The sequence below is a fragment of the Equus przewalskii genome, chromosome 8, assembly GCF_037783145.1.
Source record: "Equus przewalskii isolate Varuska chromosome 8, EquPr2, whole genome shotgun sequence".
Classification (NCBI taxonomy): Eukaryota; Metazoa; Chordata; class Mammalia; order Perissodactyla; family Equidae; genus Equus; species Equus przewalskii.
Window position 1 is genome coordinate 70,402,078 of NC_091838.1, and position 10,807 is coordinate 70,412,884.

Sequence of the window (10,807 nt, forward strand, 5' to 3'; positions counted from 1 at the left end):
TCGCCTCTCATCTTCCAGTAGGCCGGACTGGGCTTCTTCACTTGGGAGTCTCTGGGCCATGCTCCAAGGGAGCAAAAGCAGAAGCATTTACTTTTCCGCATTCTGTTGGATACAGCAAGTCAAAGGCCAGCCCAGATGGGGAAACTGACTACCTCTTGATGGGAGAAGCTGACCATGTTTCTCTACCACCCCTGACTGAGTAATGCCGATACTTCCTTCAGACATCAGTTCTCATACTCCTTCTCTAGGAAAGCATTACTCTGAATCACTGGATGTGATCAGATCCTCCGTTACGTGCTCTTGAATCACCCCGTTCTTTTTCCTTGTAGCATTTGTCTCATTTTATAAGCAAATATTTATTTTTGTGGTTCTTTGATAATAATCTGGCTCCCCACCTCAACTCTGACCTCCATGAGGGCAGGGACAAGAGTCTGCATCTTCAGTGTTTACCACAGAGTCAGGCCCAAAGGCAGCACTCAGTAAGTGCTTCTTGACTGAACACAAGCATGTGAAAGTAAGTTGGGAGTAAAGTGGTTCATAAGTAGATTACCACTTCCTAGCTGTGAGAACTTCATCAAGTTACATAACCACTTTATGCTCAGTTTTCACATCAGCAAGCTGAGCATATGCATAGTAGGTGCCAATAAGAGCCATTGAAAGCAATAGGAGATTCATGGTTTAATTTTTAGTGAAAAACAAATATTTATCTCATCTTCATATGTTTTCAGTGCATGAAAAGTCACAGAAAAATGGGGACTTATTAACGCCTATATTGATTAATTAATATTTGCACATTTTAAAATACTGCTCTAACAGAGTGTGTGCTATTTGTGTATCAATAAGAACAGAGTAGATGGTAAAGAAAGAATTCTTAGGTCAAGCACTGAAAGAGTCTTTGTAACCCATAGGTGTCTTTTTTTTTTAAGCAGGTGAGAGAATTTCCCAGGGCTAATCTACTTCTTGTCAAAAATACCCATGATTTGTCAGTTAAGCCCCTGATATTTTTAGTGCTGGAAAATCTGTCAGAATGACCAAAAAGGCTCACATTTTACAAAATATAAGAAACAAAACCACGGGGGTAGACTGAAATGAAACCCAGTCATTAGTAGTTAAGCTTGAGGTTGACGGCTTTAAAAAAAAGAAACAAACGTGTGTCTTCTGTTTTTCCAGTGCTGTCAGTCTTCAGGGGCCGCTTTTCACTTTGTACTCTCTGAGAGTCAGAAACAGGCCTACCCGTTTTTAGTTTCTTGCCATTGCAGATGAAACCTGGGTTTTATATATTTGGGGTAACCACCTGAGCAAACTCTTCAGTGAATTTGACCTTCATCAGTTAAAAATACTCAGAAACTCAATGTTCTGTGAGTTACAAATGACTGCCCGTCACGCTGTTACCCCCAGAGCAGATGACGTCTTTGGTAAATCCTGAAACACGAGGTACTGTTTTATGTTCTTTCCCGTTCTCTCTTTTTAATTTCCCCTAACCCAAGATGTATCCAAAAGGACTTCCCCGAAAGCGCTGTGACAGAAAGAGGTTTCGAAAAGCATGAGAGAGTTCTATCAAAGGGAAATCGTTCACACTGAAGGTTTCGACTATCCCTGGGGAATCAGCTTTGATAATTTCAGCCTTGTTTGGATCAGATATGAATTGGTTAGTTTAGGCTAGACTGTGATAAAAAATAGACCCAAATTTGTAGTGTCTCAGCACAACAAAAATTTTCTTTGTACCGTTATGTAACAGTCCAGTGAGGTGGCCAGTAAAGGGTGTGTTGGGAGGTGGGAGTTTCAGCTCTACAGTCATTCAGGAATCAAAGCTGATAGGGATTCTGCCATCTTGAACACGATGTGGCTTCCTAAGGCCTTCTGGAAGTTACCATCACAATCATTCAGGAGAGGAAACGGAATAAAGAAGATGTATGGGGGTGGCCCACATCACATCTATTTACAGTCTGTTGGCTAAAGCTCAGTCTCATAGCCACAACAAACTGCAGAAGCTGGGTGCATGCAGAAGCTGCGTGTCTGTACATAAAGAAAAAGAGGAAGATGGACTTTGGTAAACACTATCAGACACAAGCTATTGACCCAAGAAAAAGTTAAGTCTTTCAATAAGAGAACACTTCTTCAATATTACTTCCCCTTACTTCTCAAAGTGACCCTACTCTCACCCACTAGACCAGCTTTCACACTGTTCTTCAAAATACAGTATTCTTCCAGTCTGCCTTTCTCTAGCTTCTTCATCTCTCCAATCTGTGCTGTGCACAGTGATGAGGGCCACTTTTCTAATAAATGCAATTGTCTTACTACTCTTATTCTTCCATCACTGCCAGTTACTCTCCGGATAAAGTGATGTGGTCGTGGTGTACTGGCTCCTTCTTAATCCGGTCCTCAGGTTGTATGATTTAGAGGTTGGGATGCAAATTCTGCAACCAGACTACCTGGGTTTGACTTTTTCTATGCCACTTACTGGCTGTGTAACCTTGAGCAAGACTTAACATCTCTCAGAGTTTCTTTTCTTATCTCTAAAATGGAGACAATACTGATATCTACCTCATTGAGTTATTATGAATTTTAATTGACTTCATATATATGAAGCACTTAGAATAACAAACACTTGCCTGAATTAGTATTATTCTGTAACCTTACCTTCTATAAGTCTGCCCAGTGCACACCCCAATTCAGCGATACACAGCATCGAGAACACCACATCATCAGTAGGGCTAACAATCACTTACGCGGTGCTTCCTACGTGCCAGAAACTGTTCTAAACATTTTACGTTCATCCTTTTGTTCAAACTGTCCTATTATCACCATTTAACAAATGAGAAATTTGAGGCCTAGAGAGGTTAAGTAACTTCCCCAAGATCAAACAGCTTGCTAGTGGCAGGGTAGAGTTTCAGTCCAGAGAGTCTGGCTTTTAATTGTTACACTGTGATTTTGTGCTTTTGTTCACCTTAATCTCTATATATCTTCTAGTCTTCATGGCTAATCCTGATCCATCTATCAAGACCTGGTTCAATGTGACCTCTTCTTTGAGCCCTCCTTGATTCCCTCAAACTCAGGTATTCATGCTCGTCTTCAGTCTGCTGGTGGGTATTGGTTCAGAATTTACTCTAGTATATATTTATATATCTGTCTGTCCCTCTAATTGAGGGGATTTTTCTCATTTATCTTGTAACTTCAGTGCCAAGATGAGTACTTGTTTCCCTCAATTCTAATACTTGCTTATGCAAAAATCCCCAAACTTCTCCTTTTTCCATAAATCTTATTATATCAGTCATGTTCCCATCAAGAAATAGGCAACACACTGAAATTAGGATAATTTGAGGAGGGTTTATATTCAAAGAGTCTCATTACAAAGGTGTGTGCGGGGCATAAGGAAGTGACAAGAAACAGTGCAGTATCCAGGAGCAGAAGCAGTAAGGCTAGTACCATCCTTTGATATTTTTCCCATCAAGAGGTGGAACTTAATTCCTCTTCCCCTTGAGTGTGAGCTGAACTTGGTGGGTCATGTCTAATGCATATTAGGAATATGTATGAATATGCATGAATAACATGGAAGATTGTCTGAGATTGTCTTACAAAACATTGTGGCTTCATCTTTGCTTTCTCTCTTGGAGCACTTACCCTGAGAGAAGTCAGGAGCCATGTCATAAGAACACTCAAGCAGCCCCATGGAGAGGACCACGTGAGGAAGAACTGAACATTCCTACCAACAGCCAGCAAGGAGCTGAGAATTCCAGCCAATGGCTATGTAAGTGAACCATCTTTGAAGATGATGGTGCAGCCCCAGGCAAGCCTTCAGATGACTGCAACCCCACCAGAAGTCTTGACCTTCTGAGAGACCTTGAGCCAGAATCACCCAGTTCAGAGAAACTTTCTCAGGGTTTTTTTCCTTAGCTCTAAAATGGAGATAATACAAATCTCTACCTCATTGAGTTGTTGTGAAGTTTAATTGACTTCATACATGTAAAGCACTTAGAATAACAAACACTTGCCTGAATTGTTATTATTTTGTAACCTTACCTTCCATAATTCTAGCCAACCCACACCTCAGTTCAGCTAGACACAGCATCAACAACGCCAACATCATCAACATCAGCAACAAAGATAGCAATCTCTTCTACAGTGCTTCCTATGTGCCAGGAACTATGAGATAATAAACCTCTGTTATTTTAAGCCACCAAAGTATGGGGTAATTTGTAACATAGCGATAGATAAGGTAATGAAAGGTCATATCTAATGTATTTAACCTCTCTGTGCCTAAGTTTCTTGCAGCCTCTGATTCTTCATTTATAAATGAGAGATAATACCCATTTCACTAAATTGTTGTGAGAATTACATTAAATTATTACCTTAGACTAAACCACATGTTATAGGGGATGTGAAAGTGTTTGACTGAAAGTTCAGTACTTAGAAAGTATTTAGTAAACATTTACATCTTCCTTCTCCTGGAATAAATCGCTGCCGGTCTCTCCTCGCTACCATCTTGAGTTTCTAGCAATCAAGATGGTTTCTTTAATGGGTTCTTTACATAATTATCAGTCACTCATATAGGTCTCTATCTGTGGGCTTTGGGAAAAAAATTATTTTTTAATAATTATTTTTAATAATTATTTAAAAAATTGTTTTTAATGCTAAGAATGCCTGAACAGCTTACAAAGGACGCTATCTACAGTTCTCAGCGCCACTCCCCAGGATTTTTAATGCCCCATTTCTGAGAAACCGTTTCAAACTGCAGTAAATGCAGCACAAATGTGTAAGGACTTGGTACATTAGTGACAAAGGAAATGCAATGAAAATATGCAAACTCAGGAAAATGTAAATTTGAAACAGTAAGGGATTTCACCTTGTCATGAAATGCCCCGAGGAGTACACCAGGGCAGCGATTTACTGAAAGGACATGTAGAAGTAAATGCACAACTCCAAGTGCTGTGTGGGCTCCTCTGGATCAGGGGTTTACAATTAGAGAGACTAGATGCTGATGGGCCTTTAATTATCTGCACTGAAAAACATACAAAACGTTGAAAGGACTCAGCAAGTTCATGATTACCCCCATTACAGTGACTCTCGTGGGGTTTTGCTGGTTTGTCCTTTCTTGGAGGGTGTGAATAAAGTAGACAAGGGGGGAAAATGAAACATAAAGAAGAGGCAGTGCGTCTCTTTCCTGGAAGAACATTCATTTTGGGGGAAGTAGCTTTAATGCCGGCAGGGAAGCAAGAGTGTTCTGTTCTTTGCTTTCTTTGCCCGTGTCTTCTCCCAAGCTCATGTCAGAAGTATGCTTCCAAGAGAAAGCCACAACAATGGTAATAATAGTAGGTACAAGGTATTAAGCATGTATGTGTCAGTACTGTTCTCAGACAGACAGACAGACACACACAGCATAAATGTATATATACGAGTGTGTCTGTGTGTCCATTATCTACATTTTACAGATGAGGATACTGAGGCACAAGGAAGTTAGTGACTTGACCAAGGTCACAGAGCAAGTAGGCAGTACCTGTAGGATTCTAACCCAGACACTCTGATTCTACAGCCAGCCTTGTTAGTGTTATCCAAAAGAGTAACAATAAGAATGAATTACCAAAAAGAGTTAAAAACACCCTAAATAGTAGACAATGTCTTCGCATATGTACTGCCTTGTTCTGAGATGGGTCCTAATTCGCTCCATTTCACAGCTGGAGAAACTGAGACTAAAAGAGCTTAAGGGTCTTGAATAATACCACTCAGTGAGTGAACGTTAGAACCCAGAACGCCATATTTACCATGTGTTTCACCATTTAACATCTTTGATACCTAGCAAGTTGCTTCACCTCTGTAAATCTCTTTAAACCAATTTCCTAATCTATAAAATGGAAATAATAACTTTCTATATAATGTTTTTGTTGGAGCATCAAATGAGATTACATGTGTAAAATGTTTAGCACAGTTCATGGCACCTAGCAGGGCTGTGATAAATATTTATTATCATCATCAATGCAATTATCTCCATTATTACTGGAGTTGAATTTCCTTTCAACATTATTGCAAAGAAAGAATGGATAATTCCTCAACTGATTTTTGTCATTTTAAATGTGTACTCCCTATTCATGAAACTACTTACTTAGAAGAAATTGTTCGATGTTAGACTGAACAAAGAAAAACTCTCTCTAGCAGGAAACTGGTGAGTAGAAAGGTGAAAATTCCCTTCATAAGCACTTTCCTTTCCTATCGGAGGTGAACACTAAATGATTTGTGTGTGTGCCTTTGTCTATGCAGCTCTCAAAATGAAAATTCTTTAGAGGAAACCATTGAAAACCAATCATTCAAAAAGCTTAAATAATGACATCTTGAAGAGCTCCTTGGTGCTAATTCATCAAAGTTAGCAATGATTCAACTGTGACTCTTTATTCAGATTCATTTCTCCCACAATGATAAATGCCATAAAGCTTTGCAGCATTGTATCCCGATGAATGGAGATACCTAAGGAGAAAGCAGGATGAGCAAGTAGGAGGAGAACACTGAGAAGAGCCCACCCTAGCAGCTCTCTAAGAAGAAGAAAAAAAAAACAGAAAAAAGGAAAGCTCTTTGGAAAGAATCACTTAACCTTGACAATTCTTACACTTAATGCACTGATCGGATCGCCTACCTCAAGCAATTGGAGATTGGTCTGAGGTTTACCATTAGCCTTTCCATATCACCTTGAAAAACATTTTCACTGGCATTACCTCATCTAGCTCTTACACTAATCCTACAAAGTGAGGAGTATTGCATTCCCATTTCTCAGAGGAGAGAACTGAGCTGCAGAGAGGTTATATACTCAAGATCAACAAGTCCGTAAGACTAAGAACCAAGAGTGATACCATCTTCCTTCTCCAAATCTCCTGTTCTTCACACTATTGTTAGCACCTAAAGAATGAGTAAGATTAATAACAGCTCAATAATAATAAATAAGTGTCCTCATAGGAAGACCAAGGTTTAAAAGGTAAGGTCATTCATTTATAAAATAAATTAAACACTAGTCATTTAGCAATATTTATTGAGCACATTCTATAAACAAACAGAGCGGGGATAAATATAAAATATAAGGCCCATTGTCTGCTCACACGGATGAAACATCCAGTTTAGTTAGGGAGATAAATATAAGCCAGATGACAAGCAAAATAATAGGGTATGAAAATTACTCATTACTTTAGACCAACTTTTCTTACACTGTAAGTTGGCCTCCCAGTTCTTCCAGGTGTTAATAATTGCTCTGCCTTTAAAAACTGGGGGGAAAGGGCGTGCTTTGTGATGAGGAGACATTCTGTGGAGACATAAGCATTCTCCTTTTAGAGATTCACGATGCACAGTAGCTCAACCCGGGTTCCTAAAGTCCCACGAAAAATGACAAGCTGTTTAGTTTTGTTGAGCCAACAGCTCCTAAACATTTCTTCATGAAACAAGTTTACTCACAAAATCTTGTTGAGGATCTAGTGTCCTAGAAAAGACTGATTCTCAAACTTGAGAATACATAAAAATTACCCAGAAAAGTAGTTAAAATATAAATTCCTTGGCTCCACTCCAGAAATTCTGATTCAGGAGGTCTCAGGTGCAATATGAGAACTTGCATTTTTGACAAGCTCCCAGCTGATCCAATGTTGCAGGTTTGAGAACTAAATTTGAATGGCATCTCTACAGAAGAGTTTCTAAAATGTTTCTGTAGAATGTTAGACCCTTGCTGTGGACTGAATTGTGGCCCTGACTCCTAAAATTCATATGTTGAAATCCTAACGCTCAGTGTGACTATATTTGGAGATAGAGCTTTTAGGAGGCAATTAAGATTCAATGAAGTCATAGGGTGGGGTCCTAATCCAACAGCATTGGTTGCTTTATAAGAAGAGGAAAAGATCTTTCTCTCCATGTTCACACACAAAGGAAAGGCTATGTGAGCACACCACAAAAAGCTGTCCAACTGTAAACTAGGCAGAAACCCCTCACCAGAACCAGACAATGCTGGCGCTCCAATCTCAGCCTTCCAGCCTTCAGAATGGTGAAAAAATAAATTTCCATTGTTTAAGCCACCCAGTCATCATATTTTGTGATAGAAGCACAAGGAGACTAAGACAACTCTGGGACCCACTGATTTTTTATAGTATTCATGAAGGCATATAAATATTCTCACCATGACATACACATAGCTACATACCTTGAAATGATAGGCCAAAAAGAATACCTGATCTAAGCAGGAAAGAAAGAATGAAGAGAAGAGGGTATTTTTAGAAGGTCACAATTCAAAATCTATGTCTACCATTGTTAAGATAAGTGACTTCGAGCAAGGTTCAAAGGGTATTTGAAATTGAGGAGGGGAAATTATGCACAAAGCCAAATGAGAAATGTCATAGAATATGAAGGAATAAGCTATTTTGGTTGACTGGAGATGAGGAGACAGAAATTGTGTGTAAGGAAGGATGCTTTCAGTGGAAAATAACAGAACATATAGAACAAACTAATTGACATGATAAAGGGAATGTACTGGCTCATATACTAAAATATCTACAGGCACAGCTGATTTCATTTTTGGCTTGGTTCTGCAGCTCTAGCCCTTCTAGAATGTAAGCTCCAGGTAGGCAGGAGGTTTTCTAGTTTGTTAACTGCTGTTCTCCTGGGATTTAGCACACTGCCTGCATTAGGGTAGGTGTCCAATAAATTCGTGTTGCGTGAAATGAATAAATGTCCTCAAAGACCTACTTCATTTCCGTGTCACTCTTTCCTCAGGGTTTCCACTTCATTCTTAGTCTGACTTGCCTCAGCGGCACAAAATGGCTGCTATGGGCTTCAATTGGCAAAAGTTCCTTTTGACACTTGTGAGAGACTATCCAGCTCTTCTTCAAAGCAGTTTCCTCTTCTTCCTGAGCACATAGGTAGTCTACATTTCCCAGCCTCTCTTACAACTAGATGCGGCCAAGGACTGAGTTCTAGCCAATGGAATGTGAGTAGTGATGATATTCATCACTTGCAGACCTGGCTCAGAAGGGCTGCCAGACACATGTCCTGTGCTCTTTCCCTGACCTCCTCCTTGACACCAATGAGCACAGCAACCTCAGAAGCTGAATTTTGAAGGTGGCAGAGCTTCCATATTGAAGCCCTTCTGTATTTTTAATTGTGTAACTTTTGTTGTTGTTGTTACAGCAACTTTACCTTACCTAATACAAAATTGAATAGAAATAGAGAAAAATAAAGCATTTTGTTCTGGATTTCTCATGAGAAACACTGAGATTCACTCTATTTAAACTGGCCTAGTTCATAAGACCATCCCTGAAACAAGCAGTGAGGTGAGGGGAAGACAATGTGCTGATTGACTGAGCCAAGGTCACATGATCCAAACCTGGAATAGAGTTTTGGGGTCAGTTTCTCTAGGGCCACATAGACACCCAAGTGGAAATCAGGCTCTGTTGACAAAGGCAGGATAGATTTCAGAAAAGCAACTACAAATGTCCATGACAAGGTGGCAGGTTCAAAGTCAGGAGGGGCTTTCCATTAAGCAATTTGGAAGGTATCCAGTCAGCAATTGGGGGTCACTGAAGTGTTTTAAGCAAAGGAGTAATATTGTCAGATGTTTTAAGTTATAGAACGATTTAACGTAGAGAAAATAACAGAGAATAAGAGTCATGCACTCACTATACTGCTTAATCAAATGTCATACTTTGCCATGCTTGATTCATAATTTTTTTAAAGAAAACATTACAGATAGGGTTTAAACAGCCTTTTTGACCCATTCCTAATGCATTCACCTCTTCACGAGGGTAACCTGGGTATCTGACTTTGATAGTTATCAGTCTCATGCGTGATTTAATACTACTACTGATTTGTATATATACACAAATGATATATAGAATTGTTTGTGTGTTTTTAAATTTCATATAAATGATATCAAGTGATTAAAAATTTTCTACAATTTGCTTTCTCTAAATCAATCTTTGAGATTGCCAGTGAAGATATTTAGATCATTCATTTTGACAGCAATATTATTTTTCATTGTATGAATATGCCATGGTTTATTTATCCAGTCTCCTACTGATGAATTTTTATGTTGTTTCCATATTTTTGTCATTAAAAAAGAATGCTGTTCTGAACATTCTTGTGCATATCTCATTGTGCATATGTGCTGGAGTTTCTCTCATGTGTTCTGGGATACACTATTGAGTCAGTGGCCATGCAAGTCTTCAGTTTCCTCTGATGTTATACCAATTGGTACCAATATGATCTGAGTTTCCATTGTCCTCCATTATTGAGATTCACATTTACATGGGGCACAGATAACTCTATGGGTCAGGTTGACTGATCAGAAAATCATTATCAAAGCCAATGTGAGACATGCTGAGGGTCTGAGGTACATAGACATAATAGAGACAAGATAAGAAAGGAAAGAAATTAACATATTTAGGAACAAAATCCATAGGACTTGGTACTGGATTATGGAGACATGAAGAAGAGGAGGAAATCAAGAATGACTCTTCTTGTTCAAGTTTTAGCTTGAACAGAAGGAAGAAGCTTATGTATAGTTAGGCTGACAATGAATTCCCTTAGAACATATTGCTTTCAGAGGAGAGACAGGAAACCAGAAAGCACTATCCATGAGATGTGGGAATTGAGACTAGATGAAGAGAGGAAACACAAATAGTAGAGTCATCAGAATAGGTGAAGTTGGAAGAGTTGGGTGGGGGAAAGCATGTAGAATTGCATGTAGAAAGTATGTACAATCAGAAGAGAAGTGAGCTGAGAAAATGTCCCTGGGAAACATTAATATTTAAAGGGGTGTAGAGGGAAGAAAGACTGTGGAGGAGCCAAAGAC

At 39.2% G+C, this 10,807-nt stretch overlaps 1 long non-coding RNA gene across 1 annotated transcript in view; it reads left to right on the forward strand.

Annotated features, from left to right (window-relative positions):
* The window catches only part of LOC139085128 (uncharacterized), a 139,914-nt gene extending 135,737 nt beyond the window's left edge, over positions 1–4,177 (forward strand). The window contains exon 2 of the long non-coding RNA XR_011543191.1: positions 2,971–4,177. This is a non-coding gene — a long non-coding RNA (uncharacterized lncRNA). The remainder of the gene's footprint in view (positions 1–2,970) is intronic.
* Positions 4,178–10,807: the final 6,630 nt, after the last annotated feature.